The sequence below is a fragment of the Crocodylus porosus genome, unplaced genomic scaffold, assembly GCF_001723895.1.
Source record: "Crocodylus porosus isolate Cpor-Errol unplaced genomic scaffold, CroPor_comp1, whole genome shotgun sequence".
In the NCBI taxonomy this organism is placed as follows: Eukaryota; Metazoa; Chordata; order Crocodylia; family Crocodylidae; genus Crocodylus; species Crocodylus porosus.
In genome coordinates, this window is record NW_017728937.1 from 1,576,244 (window position 1) to 1,595,722 (window position 19,479).

Below are 19,479 nucleotides of genomic sequence, written 5' to 3' on the forward strand. Positions count from 1 at the left end.
GTGTGTGTGTGTGTGTGTGTGTGAGAGAGAGAGAGAGAGACTTTCCATAAATGTGGCTCGATGTCTTGCCTGAGATGCAGAGATATCGCTTTCGTCCTCAGACCTCCGTCTGTGTCCAGAACCAGCCTCCTTCCAGCCCCAAGCTCTGAGTCGCACCCCTCTCTCTGCCAGGAGTGGGGGCCCATCCTGTTCAGTGGGCTGGTCTTGGTGCTCTGTGAGCTGGGGTGTGCTGCCAGGGCTCTGTGCCCCTTGAGCCATTACTGCAGGATCAGGGGTCTGTAAAGATTATGGCTCCAGCTTGGTCTTTAGGCTCATCTCCAGGGTTGGCTCTTTGGGGGAGCTTAAGTGCATTTAGCTCCCTCCACCTCCTAGGAAAAGCCCATCAGTTATCAGGGCATTATTATCCCCCCCATCCCCAGCCCCCCAGTGTGTGGGGCAGGAGGGGCCCCAAGCAGCCCCTTGCAAGCTAGAACTCTGCAAGGGAAAAGCCACAGTTTCCCACAGTTTTCTCTGTTAAAGGAGAATCCATTTTTAAAGTTTGATCATGTCCCTTTCATATATTCTTGCGACCCACTGTTGGGTCGTGACCCATGGGCTGAAAAACACTAATCTAGTCCAACCCACTACCTGAGGCAGGATCATCCCTATCCAAACCATCCTATACAACCATTATCTAAACTCTACAGAAGACTACCCTCAACCGTTACATAACACAGACTTAACACCCTAACCTGCCTCATGTAAAGCAGGGGAACCATGGCAGCCAATGTTCTGCTTCTATAAAATGTTGTCAGTATACACTTTAAAGATCTCAGATAGATGACTGCACCCCCACTACAGAGGAATGCAAAAACCCCAACAGTTTGTACCAATCTGACCATGGGGTAAAATTCCTTCCTGACCCCAGTATGGTAATTGGTCTGACCCTGAGCAGATGGTTCCTGGCTAGAGCCTTGCCCTCTGGCTTCAAGTCTCACCAGGAGCATGAGAACACCCCAGTCAAAGTTCCCATTCTTGGCTGTAGCTAACACCTGACGCTTAAAAAACCCTGATGGGAGCAACTAGCAAAAAAGGGAAGGAGGTTTTGCCTTGCCCTGTAGTATTACTGCAGTAAGTCTTACCCATCAGCCAGGGCATGATGGGCCAGTGCACAATTATGTCCCATTTAAAACAAGGTTTACAGGTTCCCCAACTCATGCCGTGGTCTTGATTCCCCAGTGGGGCTGGATGCCTGGGGGCATATGAGACCCAGCCTTCCCTAGAGCCCTCTAATTCCCTCCACAATTTGCCAGACTGAGAATCTGAGGAATGAGCTGCATTAATGCCACCCTTGGAGGCAAGAAGCTCTCAGTGCTTTTGAGCCTGAGCTCTTCCCTTCATGACCTGGCTGGCCCAAGAAAGACCTGCCATCACCCAGCAGTGGCTGCATCCCAGTAGGGCGCTGTGTGCACAGTATGCAGCTTTGTGCGGTCACGAGGCTGCCTTCCCTTCCCAGCCCTGTGCTGTGGTCTGACGGGTATTGCACACATCCATGGTGGCTGCTTGTTCATCTCCCCACATGGATGGACCTGGGTGCATGCACCCAGGCTTGGCAATCTAGTGATTGCAGCAAATGAAAAAGCTGACCTCTTTAACAAATTCTTTGCCTCCATATTTCTGAACAGGGATCCGGACATTTCCCCCACTAGGATTACAGACGGACCCAGGGGAGGCACCGCCATGCCTAGGGTCAGGAACGACCTAGTTGGGGAACTTTTGGAGAGTCTGGACATGTTTAAATCAGCAGGTCCAGATGCTCTTCACCCAAGGATGCTGAGGGAATTGGCGGGGGTCATAGCGGGGCCCCTAGCATGGCTTTATGAGCACTCATGGGGCTCTGACCAGGTACCAGAGGATTGGAAAAGGGCCAGTGTGATCCCCATTTATAACAAGGGGAGAAAGGAGGACCCTGGCAATTATAGGCTAGTCAGTCTTACCTTGGTCCTTGGGAAGACCTTTGAGAAAATTATCAAGGAGCACATCTGCAAGGGCCCAGCAAAGGAAGTAATGCCCAGGGGCAACCAACTTGGGTTCACTGAGTGCAGATCCTGCCTGACTAACCTGCTTTCCTTTTATAATCAGGTAACAAAGTCCCTGGATGAGGGTGTCACAGCGGATGTCCTCTTCCTGGACTTTAAGAAGACCTTTCACACCATTTCTTACCACATTCTCTCAAACAAAACTAGGTGACTGCAGCATTGATGCCTACACAGTCAGATGGGTGGCAAATTGACTAGAAGGTCACACACAGAGAGTGGTGGTAGATGGGTTATTTTTGACCTGGGGGGATGTGGGCAGTGGAGTCCCCCACGGCTCGGTCCTGGGGCCTGTACTGTTCAACATCTTTATCAGCGATCTGGATGTGGGTGTGGAAAGCACGTTGTCCAAATTCACTGACGACACCAAGATGTGGGGTGAGGTGAGCACGCTGGTGGGGAGGGACAGAATTCAGCTAGATCTAGACAGGTTACAGAGGTGTGCAGATGAGAATAGGATAGAATACAATGCAGAAAAGTGCAAGGTGCTGCATCTAGGGAGAAGGCACCAGCAACACACACCTATAGGCTGGGAACACCCTTCTCAACAACACAGTGGTAGAAAGGGATCTTGGAGTCATTGTTGACTCCAGGATGAACATGAGCTGCCAATGCAAGGAAGTGGTCAGTAAGGCTAACCACACCGTGTCGTACATCTGCAGATGCATCACAAGCAGGTCCAGGGAGGTGATCCTTCCCCCTCTATGCAGCGTTGGTTAGGCTGCAGTTGGAGTACTGCGTCCAGTTCTGGGCTCTGCACTTCAGGAAGAATGTAGCTAGCATTGAGAGGGTCCAGAGGAGGGCCACTCGCCTGGTCGAGGGGCAGCAGGTCAGGCCCTACGAAGAGAGACTGAAGGGCCTGAATCTATTCAGCCTCCACAAGAGAAGGCTGAGAGGGGATCTAGTAGCTGTTTACAAACTCAGCCGGGGGGGGGGGACCAGCGGAAATAGGGTGAGGCTCTGTTCCTCCAGGCACCACCAAAGGTTACTAGGAATAATGGCCACAAATTATTAGAGAGAAAGTTCAGGCTGGACATCAGGAGACATTACTTTATGGTTAGGGCTGCCAGGCTCTGGGAATGGACTCCCAAGGGAGGTAGTGCTTTCCTACCTTGGGTGTCTTCAAGAGGAGTCTGGACAGATATTTGGCTGGCGTGGTATGACCCCAGCACTCGTTCCTGCCCCGAGCAGGGGTTCGGACCTGTTGATCTGTTTAGGTCCCTTCCAACCCTAAGCACTATGAAACCTATAAGTAGTGGTGCTGGGGTGGCATGGAGTGAGGGAAGCTTCCTTTCCAGATGGGGAGAGAAGGCTGATACCAAGAGGCATCAAAAGGTCACTTCAGACCCTGGTCTCCATTGCCTCTGTCTCATGTTTTATATGCAGCACCAGCTGGCTCTCTTTTTTTACTCTCTGCTTAAAATTACTCTGTGTTTCCAAATCATACCTCATCCCTCTCTATGGGGGTCTCAGTTGGCAGAGAAGCCCTTTGTCAGGGTTGTGGGCAACGCTTTCCAGCCAGGTTGAGCTTGCTACTTCTGCCTCATTGTGAGTGGTCCCTGCAGGTTGTTTGGGGAGGGTTTTGGGGGGAAGCCAGACCTCCTCGGTACTTCCTGGTGTTCACCTGCCCCTGCCATGGCCAGGTTCTACGCCAGCCCATCACCCGTGGCGGAGGCCCTGCAGATCGGGCTTGAGGAGTGGCTGATGGCAGAGGTTGGAACTGCTTTTCTTGGGGCTTGTCTTTGTCAAGCTTTGCACCCTCCTACATAATCATCTACCTGGCAAATGTCAGTCTGCAGGACAGAGAAAGACTGGTGTGACATGGGGGTGTCTCCTGTCTTGGGTACTGTGCCCCCTTCTTCCATGACCTATACCAGGTCCCTTCCTACTCCACTGGGCTCACAAGCCTCTCTCCTCTTACAGTGGCTCCAGCATGGGGACAGGTCCCCAGAGCCCCTCCTCTCCCTTTCCCTGCTCAGCTGTGTGCAGGGAAGGGCAGCTGGGCCCAGGAAACAAGACCCAGTGTCTGTGAGGCTGTAACAGACCTGGGGCATTTATAAACATACCTTTTTGTCCTGTGACGCACCAGAGATGTGCCACTTCGGATGCAAGCTGATGCAAACTGCGTTGCGCCATGTACGATAAGTGGCGAAATGCTCATCAACCCACAGAAAATGGCAGCAGTACACTTTAAACTGAAGCACCTCTGATGCGTTTTAGTTCAGAAAGCTATGGCAGGAGGAGACCCAAGGTTCCTAGGGGAAAGGAGAGAGGTATAGGCTAGGGAAGTGCAAATGGGTCACACCTCTGTGCCTCCAGCCCCAGGCTCCACGTTCCCCGGCATAGCAGAGAAGGCTGCAGGCTCTCTAGCGCTTTCCTCCCCTGACTGTTGCGCAGCAGAAAGTGTGATCTTCATTCACCTGCAGGGCATTTTGTTTTATTCCCTCCTGGTACTGTAGCTGCCAAGGTCCCTGCTTCAGAGCAGGAGAAGAGATTACAGTGACCCAGCAATGACCTCAGAGACACAGGCAAAGTCTGTTGAACAGGCTGACAGTGCTCTGCCCACTGGTGCTGAGGAGATGGAGGTTAGCATTAGTGATGAAGCTTCTGGGGCAGTGATCCAGTGGGAGCCAGAGGGGACCTGGGTATGGGTGCCTCCCAGGGCAGTCTGGAAGAAGGGGCAGCAGTATGAGCTTGAGAGGCAGGGAGAAGGAATGCAGTGGCGGGGTGGATAGGGCCAAGAGTTTGGGGAAATGCTGGTGAGGTCGGACTTATGGTTGAAGTCATGGAGTGTGAGCAGCTATTGCAGCTGGGATGGGGCTAGAACAGGGTTGGGCAAAGTATGGCTTGCGGACCAGATCAGTAACTTTGTCCGGCCTGTGGCAGGTTCCTTGGCCCCACCTTGCCCAGGCACTGTGGGCCATGGCACATCCCGCCACCCCCTGGGCACACACTGGGGCTGGGCAGCCCTGTGGTGGCAGCTCCTTCTGTCTGCCACTGGTGCTGGCCTCAGCCCTGTGGTACTGGCAGGGACCCATGCACACAGCCCTGACCCCAGCCCACCCTGCACCTGCTCTGGACTCAGCCTGGCAGAGGAGACCAGCTGGAACCCATGTGTGCAGCCCCGACCCGACCTGCCCCGTGCCTGCTCCGGACTCGCTCGCCCGCACCGAGCTGGGGCAGCAGTGGCGGCGGCTGGGCAGAACCTGTTCCTCAGCTCAGGGGAAAGTGGCTCCTCCCCTCACTGCTGCCGGACCCCTCTTGCTGCAGCCGCCCAGAGCCTTCAGCCAGGCTGCCCTGTGGCTTTTTAGCACTACCACTGCTGCCCTGATGGGCAGCCTGGAGGCAGCGGTGATGGCGACAGAGGGGAGCCGCAGGACAGCCCAGGTGTGGGCTCCAGGGGCCTGGCAGTTGTGGGGGAAGGATTGACATTTTTCACTCTGGGCCCAGCAGCATCATCTGCTGAGCTGCTGCCACTGCTCAGTGTGGTTAGGTGAGTTCAGAGCAGGCACGAGACGGGCCAAAGTCAAGGCTGATCCGGGGCCGATCCACTCCACTGGGCTGAGTCCAGAGTGGGCATGGGGCAGGATGGGGTCAGGGCTGTGTATCCCTGCCAGCACCACGGGGCTGGGGCCAGTGGCGGTGGCAACCAAAAGGAGCCACCCCCACCACCCGGGCTGCCTAAAAGGGTGGGGCAGAGCAGGCTGAGGTTGTGGCTGGGTGCTGGTGGCAGGGAGGAGCCACAGGGCACGTGGGCTGTTGTGGGGGGTGGGATGCTGACTGTCCTGCAGCAGCTCCCCAGAACTGCCTATGTGGCCTGGGGCCCAAATAATTACCCACCCTTAAGCTAGAAGGCTCAGGCATGTGAGACGTTGCACCTGCTCAATGTGTTCAGGTCTGGGAAAGAAGCCCCAGCAGTCCAGCACCCAGCCCTTCCACTCCTCGCTGGGTCAGGAGCATGTTACTTGTGCTTCTCCCTAAGGCGAGGACCCAGTGAAGAGGAATCTAGTCAGGTGGACCCTGGGCTCCATGAGGGAAGGGAGCCTGCCCTCCTCTGACCTTAGGGCAGGTGTCAGCGGTGGGTTCAGCCTTTCTCCTTCAGCCTCCTAGTAGCAACGTGGTCATTTACCCACTGAGGCCTAGACTGAGAAACCCAACTCACCTCATGTCCATGATCTACTGAGCCACTGTCAACAGGAGTATGCTCAGATATATACATGCTTAACTTCATGTGTAGTTTGGGACTGACGAGTTTAGTTCAATCCCTTTTGGGAGAACAGAGTCTGCTGCTCCTCATTTTTCTCTGGGAGTTGCCTCGAAGCACCTAGGATTTGCAAAGGTACCAGAGGGGACTGAGTACCCGACTTTGAATCTCATTGGGAGCTGTGTACTGGGCATAACATCCTTTGCAAATCCCCAGCATCCCTCATCTGTAGAGTCTAAGCATTCTTACCTTGTTGAGATCGTTGTCAGGAGCTTCTGTGCAGCCTCACTAAGAGAAACAGTTTGACTTGGAGGCTGAACCAAAGTTCACCAAGGTCAAAAAAGTCTTTCCATGGCCAGGCAGTGGGTCAGGCCCTTAGTCATGGGTAGTAAGCAGGATGTGATTTAAAAGGGAGCTTGGGCAGGGGGCGGGGCTGGGCTTGGCCCCCACCCCCATAAGAGATGAGCACCCCCCTGTAAGACTTGAAAATCTTAACCCAGAGGAGTCTCCAATCAAATTGCTCATTCACTTAGGTGGACTTGTTAATCGATGACCTGGTTTAATTTTTTTTGCAGCCCCTGCAAGAGTCAAAGTGTAATTTGAACCCTGCTATTAAGTGTGATATGTGCAGGGCTGGGGGTGGAGACAAACCCCATATTTTGTGAGCTGGTCTTGTGCCAGTCGCAGCCTTCACATGGCTGCAGCTGCTTTACTGTGGGTTTAGCTTTATGCTTACGAGTAGCCTCCTTGATTTCGATGAGACTGACGTTGCACGTGAAGTTAAAAGCATACAGGGTGTTTGTAGGATGGGGGCCTTGGCGTTGTCTGAATGCAGTTGGATCTATGCTTGTGCTTCAGGCTGTTGCAATAGGTGCGTTTCATGCATGGGGCATGGACACAGAACACATGAACCTGGGGTAGAATAGCATTAAGAACAATTAGAGGAAGAAGAAGAGAACATAATCAAGTGGCGTCAATAAACAAATTGGCAGGTTTGGAAGGAATCCAGTAACTGCAGGAGAAATTCCACCCTCAGAAATCCAGGCAAAGAAAGAGACCGTACTGAAGACAAACGCCATGCTGCGGAGCTAGCAAAGCAGAAAGAAAAGAGAAAGGAGGCGTGTAGGCAGGAATTTGCTTCTTGAAAGGAACTTTGTGATTGCTATTCAGTTCACAAGGAGGTTGTGTATGTGTCTGAAAAGGGAAGGGGGTTGCCACGCTTTTTTCCATCAGGCTGATAATAGAAAATCAGATAATTTACTCTTCCCCTCATGACTTGGTTTGGTTGGAAATGTCCCTGCCCCCAGGGTCGCTCACAGACCTTGTCCTTTCCTGCATTTACACTGTTAGGCTTGGAATCGCATGGGTTCATGCATCTGAGTGAAAATGTTGAGAAGATTTTTTACACTCTCATTTGGGTTAAATCTTAATGTAGTTCCCCCAAGGCAAAGGAAGAAACCATATTTGTGCTGCTTATATTTTTTCCCCTGTTGCCCTAATACCTTGAGCATATTCCAGTTTTTATTACGGGTGCAATAAATTTGCTCGGCTCAGTTCAGATTTTGGATCCAATCCTATTCCACTTAGAAAGTGTCTCGGGTGTTTTACTTTGCCCTATACAAGTTCCTGAAAAAGTTAACAGAAAAGGGTACTGGCTCATTCTCCTGCTCCCTGCTTTTTGTGGCTTAGTCTTAAGGCTGAAATGGCAGCATGTTACAAATATAGGCATGGCGATGTTTTGTTTGGGGTTTTTATTTTTCAGGGACTTGAGCAGGGTAGAATAGGATCATGCTTAGGTACCTAAAGCCACTAACAGAATAGAATAGGGTCTGGCCTTTTGTCCAAGAACTGGATGCAGACCTTATAGCAGGCATTCCAGATGCAGGCCTTACAGTTTTATTTCTTGTTATCAACACTTCCCTTATGCCTGCTGCCCCAACCTTCAGTGAACTGCAGGGTCTCATTGCACAGATGGATAAACCAAGGCTCTGTGAGCTTCAGTGATGTAGTGCTCAAGCTGGGTATAGACTCTGGGTGTCTTTCCTTTCCCCCATGTGCCTCAATTATGAAACCTCATTTTCACCTCATACTGTGCAGGCTTTTCCAGCCTTTTTGATTTCCCTCTAATATCTAGCGGCCTTCTGAAAACTGCACTCTCTCTCTATGCATCACCCTGGCTCAGCTTCTAATTCAGGGCCGGCCTATTGTCTCTCCAAGGTGAGGCATGTAATACTTTATGTATTTTCCATATAAACAAGGAGCCAACCAGATCCATTGCTCTGGTAGCATAACTGGGGTACCAGGCCCGGGTGCCGATTTAGATGCCAGAATGACACCCTACCCCCACCCCCCAGCCCAGAAGTCTTTGCCATGGTCGGCAGTGCCTGGCTATAAGCACAGCCCTTCATCCAGTAGTGTATGTAGGGGATGAGTCAGATGTGCAGGATGCTCCCCCCCAACTCTTCTCAGAGAGTCTTTCATGGTAGATGCATCCCTGTGCCTATTAGTGTATCTGGGGAGGGAGTAAATGGGGCACCAGGGGAGGTCCCTGGGGAGCCTGGAAGCAGCAGTTCTGCTCAAGGCAGGAGGTCACTGCAGGTGACCTAGAGTAGGGCCCCCTGGTGCAAAAGACCCCCATTGACATTGAGGTGCTTGCTCCGTGGGGTCCAGGAATAAAGAGCTGTCTCCTGCCATCTTCTTCTGAGCATGAGAGATAATTACCCAGCCAGTTAACTTTGTCATTACACATCCTCCTTTCTCTTCATTAACCCCTGGCCCCATCCTGTGGCTTAATTGTAGCCTGCGGCAGGAGCCTCACGTCTCCATTGCTGGAATGGAGCGCAGCACAGGGTGAGGCCGCATGTTAAGTGGGGAACGTGGCATTTGGGGAAGAGAGAGAATCCATTATTGCTGTCCTGGGCAGCCAGGGCAGCTCATTCAAAGCCAGGCAGGCTCCCCTCCTTCAGCACCCTGCTGGCTTCAAGGAACTGCTCCACCCTTCCTTCCCCAGGTTGGAGGGTAGATAAGAGAGGAGGATGGGAAATTGCTCTCCTATGGTCGTGGAATACATGCTCTTCCTTCCATACCTAGCTGTGCCAAGGCAGGTCCCTCCTCCCCCTCTGCTATACCACTTTTAGATCTTCCCCTTCCCCCCACCAGGGCTGCCAGCATGCCATGGTCCTCATCTGTAGCGCCTCCATCCTTCCAGCCCTGTCAGTTCTGCCCCTTTTTAAATTGCATGGGGAGGAGCAGCTCACAATAATCCAGGGGAGTATAAGTAGCGGCAGTAGGATGGAACCATGCAAAGGGAAGCTTAGACTAAACACCTAGGCTTTGTTGTGTGTGTGTGTGTGTGTGTGTGTGTGTGTGTGTTTTTTAATGTCTTAAAAGCAATCTCTTTTCAGCGTAGGGCAGCTAATCTTTGTGGAAATGAGGCTCGTTTCCAGAACTGACTAATCCTTCAACAAGATCCAGCATCATACATTCTCACTGTGCTACCAGGAGCTTTAGGAAATAGTTTCATAGTTTCTAGGGTCGGAAGGGACCTGAGTAGATCATCTAGTCCGACCCCCCCCGCCATGGCAGGAAAGAGTACTGGGGTCAAACAACCCCAGCAAGATGTTCATCTAACCTCCTCTTAAAAACCCCCAGGGTAGGAGCCAGGATCACCTCTCTTGGAAGTTGGTTCCAGATCCTAGCTTTCCTGATTGTGAAGTAGCGCCTCCTGATATCTAGCCTAAATCTACCCTCTGCCAGCTTGTGACCGTTATTCCTGGTCACTCCTGGTAGTGCTTGGGGGAACAGGGACTCCCCCAATGCCTGTTGATCCCCCATGACTAGTTTGTAACAGGCCACTAGATCCCCCCTCAGCCTCCTCTTCTGGAGGCTGAACAGGTTCAGGTCCCGTAGCCCCTCCTCATAGGGCCTTCCCTGCTGCACTCTGATCATGCGAGTGGCCCTCCTCTGGACCCTCTCCATGTTGTCCACATCCCTCCTGAAGTGCGGCGCCCAGAACTGGATGCAGTACTCCAAGGTCCTTTTCTGCCTCCGTGCTGACAAGAGGGGAGTTCCCTAACCTGTAGGTATGGTGCCGGTTGTTCCTCCCCAAATGTTGGTGTTTTCCCTTTAAGACACAGCTCCTGGCGTCATGGAATTACACAAGAATCACACATTTCATTTTTTTTTTTTAAACAGAGTTTCTACCTCCTCTTGTGCAGCAGGAAAACTCAGAAATAACAAATGCTAAAGATTTCCACTCTCCAAGGCACAAGTCAGTAATTTTTTTCTCCTGATCCCAAGAGCTTTAGTTCTGAGCTCTTGAGGAGGACAATGCTGGACATGAAGAGAATGACCTGAGAGCTCCTTCCCCTCTGTAACTCCTGTACAGCCTGCCTACTCCTGCTCAACAGAGCTTTCAGGCTTTGCTGTGGAGTACACAGAGCTCAGATGGAAAGGATTGTATCCTCAGGGCTTGATTATTCCTTCCTCAAAAGGAAGTACTCTCTCTCTTGCAATTCAGCATTGCATTTGGTTTTTTTCTGTGCCCGGAGCAGGCATTAATTTTCAGTTCTGATGCGTTGCAGCCAGGCCTGTTAGCATTAGATTTTTGGCTAATACTGTCCTTGACTTCCTGTCCAGTGTTTGAATTGCACGAGGATGAGCTCTGGTGCATCAACATGGAAATTAATGGCTTTTTTCCTGCCTTGCTTGTGTTTTACCCCACTTCTGCCACCACCAGGCACAACTTTTGCTAGGTACTCAGCTCCCTGCCCCCCCCCCCCAAGAGAACAGATTCCACTGGAGGGCCATAGTTTTAATACAATCTGTATGGTGTCACCACCCCAGTGTCACTTAAATGGTGCCACTGGGGCATTTTCAATTTAAATGCAAAGCAGCATAATTAGCCCTGCCCCAATCGCTCTTTCAGTGACCTTGATTATGCCTAAAAATGTGGGGCGGGGAGGGCCCTGTTTCAGAAGATGATTGCTGGTTCCTCAGTCACGCCCCCCAGCCTCCCCTCCCTGGAGCCTTGTTGTGATAGACGTATCCCCCTTTGACCTTTCTAATGAGCTGCTGTTGGGCCATCACCTCCAAAAGCGCATCAATTGTCCACTCAGCTCATTAGTGCCCTGCTGGCTTATGGAGCAGCTGCCCCTGCAGTAGCCTCCCTGTCCCTGGCATTCCCGTCTGGGTATTACGAGAGCTCACGTTTTTCTAGGCTGCCAGCCAAATGAGTGCTTAGCTGGCTGCGGATAGAGGGCTGCGGCCTCCTCAGGGTTGTAAGGCATCTCCTGTTTCAGCAAAAGAGCCAGCTCTTCTCTATCCCAATAGGGGGTCTGCAAGTCTGAGGTGGAGTGTTTTCCCAGCCAGATGTGCTCTTTGAAGAGGGGTAGCACACCATGTGTGCTGTACCTCTGGGGCTAAGGGATCTCCTAGTTCCTTTGCTCTAGATGGGTCAAAGCCCCTTACTCCGACTGCATTGTGCCCTACTGCACTGGCACCATGGGGGCCGCCAGTTCCTGAGGGCAGAGCCTGGTCGTGTGGGTGAGCGCTCCCTGGTTCTGAGAAGCACAGCCTGGGCCGGTGATTTCTTCTCTGGTGGCAGGTGGAGATAAGTTTATTTGCTGGTATTTTTTCTCCCTGTTCGGTGTTTGTAGTGCTCCTGGAGCCAGATACAGAATAAACAGGAATACTGCTCCTAGCCATAGCCTATAGAGAGCTCTCATAGGGACCATGTGCCACCAAGCCATTCAGCATTCTGCTTCTAACCCTCCCCACCCCCAACTGCATACGGTGGGTATGAAGATCCTGCTTCATCCTGATGGACTGAAGGGAGCAGATGCTAGGAAGCTACCAGTTTGATGGTGGGGCCTCAGGGGAAATAAACTAATGGGTCAGGAAGTAAAACCAGGAAATCCGTAACTGTCCCTTCAGGTCCGGGCTTCATGAGTGGGGTCCTGCAAGGTGCATGGCCACAGGGCTGGGGAAAATCATAGAATGATAGGAAAATGAGGGTTGGAAGAGACCTCAGGAGACCATTCAGTCCACACCACTCCTGCTCAAAGCAGGACCATCCCCAACTAGGTGATCCCAGCCAAGGCTTTGTCTAGCTGGGTCTTAAAAACCTCCAAGGATGGAGATCCCACCACCTCTCTGGGTAACCTGTTCCAGTGTTTTACTACCCTCCTGGAGACAAAGTTCTTCCTAATATCTAAGCTAAACCTCCCTTGCTGTAACTTGAGCCCGTTGCTCCTTATTCTGTCATCTGCCACCACTGAGAACAGTCCAGCTCCAGGTGGCTAAGGTGATTTGCCAGAGCAGAGTCCCTCCACAGCCAAGACAGACAGGGCAGGGGTCCCACCAGTTTGAAGAACAGAAAGAGGGCTTGCAAAGCCAGTGGCAGAAGTGGCCTTGCTGTGGTGGGAAGCTGGTTAGTATGCCCCACCAGTCATAGGGTTAAAACCTCCTAACGCAGGCAGTGGTGATGGGTGGGGGAGGCACTTAGTCAGTAGGAGTATCAAGGGTTACTCTGGTCCCTTTGAAGTTTTAACACTGTGTCTATCACCTGGTTTCTGGGCTGCTTGGCACAAGCACATTGTTCCCTCACAGGATTTGACATCCACACTATCTCCATGACCTGGAAACATTTTGAGGACCTCAGCTGTAAGGAGAGTGCCAGCCTGTTGATATCTGATAGCTGGAGGGAGACAAGGAGTCCTGGCCAGGGTCAGGATGTGGGTCTGGTTGTCCTGCAGGAAGCCCCACCTGAGCTTAATTTTGGCCTGCTGCCTTCAGAGTACGAGGCAGGGCTGGTGACGTGCTTTCATGGTGTTTGTGTCTCTTAGGGCAGCTGAGCTGGAGATAGATTTGTTCTTCTACCAGGCACTTCCACCTGCTTCATTACTGACCAGTGATGCGTGACTTAGGAAGAGGAGCTGACAGCGCAGTCAGCCACCATGGCGGGGCTGATGCATATGCACAACTATAAAACTGAGGGAATCATGTAGGCGAGACAGTTGCAGCCTTGAGACCCAAATGTCAGCAGGGCCCCATGGAGCCAACTTTGTATGCTTTGCTACTGAGGAAATGCATGCACACTTCTCTGCTCACCACAGTGGTAAAGGGGTGTGAGAAGCAACCCACCCTGCAAAGCAAAGTTGAAATGTCTTCATGGTGGTTCCTTCATGGGCTGAGTGCTAGTCATCTCCTCTGCCACTGAACTACCTTTGTAACCGGGGTAAGTCACTTAGCTTCCCTGCCTCAGTCCTGCAAGAGGAGTCATCACTTTGAATAGTATGGGCAAACACTCATGGGGAGAGGAGAGAGAGTGGGTCTGCCCTTAATTTGGCCTTGCCCTCCTACCCAGGGCTGAATTTCTTGAGAGGGGTCAAGTGCTTCTATGAGAGCTGAGAAGAAAGTGAGAGTGATAAAGGAGATAAAAGTCATAGAAAATGAGGGTTGGAAGGGACCACAGGAGGCCTTTTAGTTCAGTGGGTTCTGACCCTTTTAGACGGTGGACCGAAAGTGACCATGGACCAGCATACTGCAGACCGGAAGTGACCAGTATACTGCAGACCAGCAGCCAATCCTTTCTTATACTGAGTATAAAAAAGGGTTGGTTGCCAGTCCGCAGCATGGCAGTCACTTTCAGACTTCCAGTCCAGCAGCCAACCCTTCATGGCCTGGGGGTTGGTAACCTCTGGTCTAGTCCAACCCATTGCTCAAAGAAGGACCATCTAACTATATCAGTCCAGCTAAGGCTTTGTCTAGCCAGGTATTAAAAGCCTCAAAGGATGGAGATTCCACAACTTCTCTGGGTAACCTGTTGCAGTGCTTTGCTGCCATCTGTGTGAGAAAATTTCTCCTAATATCTAACTTGAACTTCCTTTGCTGCAACTTGAGACCATTGCTTCTTGTTCTGTGTCATCTGCCACCACTGAGAACAGTCCAGCTCCATCCTCTTTGCAACCAACCTTCAGGTTATTAAATCACTGCTATTAAGGCTGTTATTAAATCCTCCTCCTCACCCCTCCAGACTTCTCTTATCCCACCCAGTTCCCTCAGCCTCTCCTCATAAGTCATATGCCTCAGCCCTCTATTTTTGTTGCCCTCCACTGACTCGCTCCAGTTTGTCCACACACCATTTTCTGTAGTGGGGAGCCCAAAACTGGACACTACTATAGGTGTGGCCTCATCAGTGCCTAATAGAGGCAAATAGCCACTGCCCTCAAATAGCCACTCTTACTAATGCAACCCAGTATGCCATTAGCTTTCTTGGCAACGAGGGCACAATGTTGGCTCATATTCAGCTTATTGCCAATTGTAATCCCCAGCTCCTTTTCTGCAGAGCTGCTGCCCAGCCAGTCTGCCCCCAGCCTGTACCAGGGCATGGGATTGTTGCCTCCTAAGTGCAGGACTTTGCACTTGTCCTTATTGAACCTCATGAGGTTTCTTTTGGTCCAACCCTCCAATTTATCCAGGTCAGTCTGAATCCTAGCCCTACCCTAGTGTATCTACTACTGCCCCCAGCTTGATGTTGTCTGCAAACTTGCTGAGGGTGCACTTCATCCCGTCTTCCAGTTTGTTGATGAACTGAATAAAACCAGCCCCCAGACCAACCCCTAGGGCACTCCACTTAATACTAGCTGCCAACTAGACGTTGAGCCATTGATTGCTACCCTTTGAGCCCCACAATCCAGCCAGTTTCCCATCCACCTTACAGTCCATTCATCTAGCCTGTACTTCCTTACCTTGCTGGTAAGAATGTTGTGGGCGTCTGTATCAAAGTCAAGGTATAGATAGCTGAAATCTGTGCAGAGAGGATGTGAACTGAACGAAATGCTTCAGTTTAAGACAGGAAGCGAAGAAGAATCCTGCCGTAGCTCCTTCCCTGGCCGACTGGGAGAATTGAGTTTCCCAAATCTGAGCACAATGCCCTCTTGTGGTGGTCTGTCCCTGGGCATGGTGGGTTGAACTAAGGATAGCCATTGCAGCTGCAGCCTTCCCATCACGGCCTGCCTCTGAATTACCCTGAGGGATGTCGTATGCTCTGTTAAACTTCCTAGACATGACTCACAGAGTTTAGGGACCATTATTAATTAATTAAAACAAGGCACAGAAAGAAACTAAATGCCCCCAGGCCAAGGAGCTAAGCAGCGATCTAATGGCGTGCAAGCTGTTTGGAGGGGGAAGAGTCGATGGCTTCACAGTTCACCCATCCAGACTGTTCCCACCACCTTTTGGGCTGGGCTGTGTGCAAACCAGCCTTTCACAAGCTCTACCCCTGCTCCAGCTTCACAGAGCATCTCTGTAGCGGCCTCCATAGCACAGGTGGTATCCTGGGCTCTGGGCGAGTTGAACCCCCTCCCGTGCCCTCTGCTTCTAGTCGTAAAATCATGAAAACGGTTGAAAGGAAAGAGGGGGTTGATTTTGTCTGACATGCCTCAGCAACGCTCCTCCAGTAAAGGGTCCCTTGTGCATTCAGGGCAGTGTACTGAAGGGCAGCCCCTGCCACTGGGATGTAAATAAGAGTGTCTGCTCTGTGCCTCCCACGCCTTGTCCCTCCTCTCAGCCACCCGCTCCTTTGACCCATTGATCGGCTCTTGCCCCTCCTCCACTCCCCCAGTCTGAACGGATGTGTGAGGCCAATTGAAAAGGAAGAGAAAGATGTGGCAGGAGCGGGGGCAATTTGTGGCACGGGGGCTGATTCCAGCAATTCAGAAAGCTGCGAAAAGGGAGAGAAGAAATGAGGCCGTCAGGGCTGGGTAATGACTAGGAGCCGAAGAAGAAGACTTTAGAACTTAATTTCCTGTTCCTGAAATGCGGGCCGTGGCGTGGATGATATTTCTGCTTCCATCTCCTAGGAGACATGGGGGGTGCGCTGTCTCTGGAATACTAATGGGCTCTGGGCTGTGCACTGGCAGGGCCAGGAGGGGGATGCTGGAGTGGCGGAGGGAAGCTTCAGGATGGTGGTGGGGGAGAAGGGAGTTGAGTTCTCCCCATGCACCCTGAGTCTGGAGTAAGAGGCTCAGCCCATCCCAGCTCAGGGTCCAGGGCTGCCCCTTCACCAGGCACGGCCTGGGGTGTATGCGAGGGGGTTGCATTTGCATTGCTCATTGAGAGGGTGCGAGAATACCACGGGGCAGATTATTACAGTGGTGAGGGTCTGTCCGCTCCTTGGCATCCCATGATCTCTGTGAGAAAGAAACCGAGCATCGGCCTCCCATCAAGGGGGAGGGTTGGGGAGGATCTCAGTTCTCTCCAAAGGAAGCCATCTCTCTTGAGACTGAGGCCCAGGGTTGGGCCCGAGGCTACAGATGGGCTTGGCAGCCTCTGTGGGGAAACAGTTCCCTGGTGCAGAAAGTCACGGCAAGCCAGGGCCACCCTCAGTAGGGTACAGGGGTGGTGGTGGCTTGGTGGGCAGACACAGGGAGAGATGCTGGTGCAGTGATCTCCCCTCCACACCCTCTTTCCCTTCCCTACAAAGCTCACCAAGGAAACAAAGCCAAATCCTCCCTGCCCCCTCCCCCACACCTTTCCCTGAATTATAGGACAGGCTCCAAGGCTGCAGCTGTGTTTGCCAAGTGAGAAGAAAGCAAATCTGCCTTTGAACAAGCCCCAAAAACTCCTGTTGGGAAGGGCGATGTGTGTGGAAAGAGGGCACAGTTTTCTGTGAGGGCATGCAAATGTTGCTTATAAAGACTGAGCCTGGAGCAGTCAGGTGGGCAGAAGGAGGGTCGCATGGTGCTGGAACTGCAACTGGGAAGTGCTGCAGACAAGGGGTCTGAGCTCAGGGCTGGGTACCAGGCATCACCAGGCCTCAGGCACAACATCAATACAGCCTCACGGTGTGGCTTGATGGGAATCACTGCCTCAATTTCCCTCCAGGGGTGAAGGGTGGGAGAGGCCCACTCTCAGTTCTGTCTGTTTGGTTCTTCCAGCCTACAGAGCGCTACATCCATGGTAAGGAAGGAGCCACATCTCACAGTACAAACTCTGCCCAGTGTCCACTTGGGACCAGAAGCCAGTACACCCAGCAGGGTCCAGGAGGCTGCCAGCTGGCTAAGAATGGTGAACAGAGTTGTGGGGAGCAGGGTCTCCCTCAAGTGCATCATTAGCAGCAGTCAAAGCCTAACAAAGCCTTCAGTACCACCTGCGGAGGCCAATTCATCCTTTCTTCACAGCTGGTGTAGTCTGTTAGACCTCAGCTCAGAGGTGAACAACTGGCTCTGCAAGGCATGGTATGGTAGGGGGTCAGGCCCCTTGCAGGCAGCCACTGGCTCTGTAATGTGCCCCTGGTTGAGAGTTGTGTGGAGGCCACAGGAGGCAGACTAGGATGCAGCACTCTCCCCTGGAGTCAAGCTAGTTGTCCAGTGCCAAGTGGACTGCAAAGCAGTGCAAAGCCAGAAAGTTTCTCTGTACACGGCACAATCTGCTGATGTGATTCAGTACAGGCAGGAGCCAAGCCAGTGTACAGGGAAGCCTCAGAGGAGATGTGCATGGCAGTGGTGACTTTGTGTCTCTGATGGGTGCCTCTTTTCCACTCTTCCGGCTCGCATTTATTAAGGCAATTGTGTTCTCTTGTCACTTTATGTGTTCATAGAGTGCAGCATCTCCCTCTGTTTTATGCTGGCAATAATAATCATTAAAGGCCTGGCTTGTGAGGTCAGTCTACACCAAGGGCACCAAACTTATGGCCCATGGGCTGGATCTGGCCTACAGAGCTGCTCCAGCCAGCCTGCCAGAATACCAGTGAGCCAGGGACTTGGACGTGTGGCCAGTGACAGGCATGGCCTATCACATTATATGGGGCCCTGAGCCTCTACGGACATGGTCTTCGGTGGCAGGGGGACTAGTGAGGGCTGTGCTGTTGCTTGACCCACTGTTGCTTGTGCTGCTTCCAACACAGCAAGCAGCCACCTGGCCTGCAGGCACTTGCCCCACTGCCACTGCAGTGGCCACTGACCCCACCCCGTTCCCTAGGCCAGATCCAGCCCCATGGTCTGGGAGCCCCATGGTCTGAATCTGACCTGGAGCACACTGTGATTTGGACCCCCTTGCTCCACTCCAAGACCATCTGATCCATTCTGCCATTGGCTTTGTGAAACCAAACTCCCTGCCCCTCTACTCCTGCCGGCCCCTACGGCTCAACCCAAGTCACCTTGGAAGCAGAGGACCTGTGTTCCCCCACCTTTGAAAGGGGGTCCTTTCAGATCCATGTGTTTATTTTAAAGAGACCAAGGTGTCAATTCCATGGTGGGGGGAGGGACAGTACATGCTTGAAGAGCTAATAGGGTTTTAAAATCCCCGATCTGTTATTCTAGGGAAGTAGATTATTTAATGCTGTAAGCAGGGACTTTTTATAAACCTCACTTTTTCAGCAGGCAAGAAGGATCAGTGCAAGTCATGGAGGGAAGTTTTCAGGTTGGGAATAATTATCCCTGACACTCTGTAACTGAGCCATTCTAGAATGGCACTTAGAGTGATGTGCTTGGCACCGGGTACCTGGAGTCTTCCAAGAACCAGCTGTTCCTTATTTCTTCACTGCTTGCTTCAAAGTGCTCTGTCCATTCCTGCTTCCTCTGAAGTCCAGGTGAGGTTTGCCACTGACCTCAGGGAAAGCAGGATCAGGATACAAACTGGCATGCAGCCCACCCTTCAGAGCCACGGGCCAGATGCTTCATTGCCACTCATGCAAACATTTACTCTGGGGCAAAGCAGGCACCGAGTACTGGCAGGCTGAGTGTGGTCCCATTTTGCAGTGAGATGAACAGCTGCATATGGTTCTGGTGGACAGAGAATCTGGTCTCACCAGGGGCATAGAGTCTGATCCAACAAGGTATTGAGGCACTAAACTCTAAATGGGGGCTAGTGTTCCAAAACTTGGCAAGGGAACCAGGGCTTTCAGCACCTTCCTCACCCAGCAAAGTCAGTGCATGCCTCAGGCTCAGGCCCTACTGCAGGTGCTGGCCCAAGTGATGAGAGGGAAGGAGTTCAAGTGGTGACTGTTTAATGTGTACCTTATCCTCAGCAAACTGCAGTTGAGCACGGAGGTGATCTCCACCCCTGCACTGCCTACACTCTTCTTCGCAGGGAGCTGCTGACTCACCCTGCATCATGACCCTGAGGCTCTGGGGAAATGGCTCGGCTTTGGAAAGACCTTTGCAGACCTGTCACTAACAGCCCTGTTGACACAGAGCT

The 19,479-nt window shown here is 52.1% G+C and overlaps 1 protein-coding gene and 1 long non-coding RNA gene across 3 annotated transcripts in view; one reads left to right on the forward strand and one right to left on the reverse strand.

Annotated features, from left to right (window-relative positions):
* The window catches only part of LOC109318172, a 22,538-nt gene extending 15,767 nt beyond the window's left edge, over window positions 1-6,771 (reverse strand). Inside the window, exons 1-4 of one of the 2 annotated variants that reach the window (XR_002103199.1) lie at window positions 6,529-6,771; window positions 6,041-6,134; window positions 4,142-4,330; window positions 2,101-2,208 (exon numbers count right to left, since the gene is read on the reverse strand). This is a non-coding gene — a long non-coding RNA (uncharacterized LOC109318172). The remainder of the gene's footprint in view (window positions 1-2,100; window positions 2,209-4,141; window positions 4,331-6,040; window positions 6,135-6,528) is intronic. The other variant, XR_002103200.1, reaches the window with a different exon arrangement.
* The window catches only part of B4GALNT4 (beta-1,4-N-acetyl-galactosaminyltransferase 4), a 113,015-nt gene that overhangs the window by 36,808 nt on the left and 56,728 nt on the right, over window positions 1-19,479 (forward strand). The gene's annotated exons all lie outside the window — the stretch shown is intronic.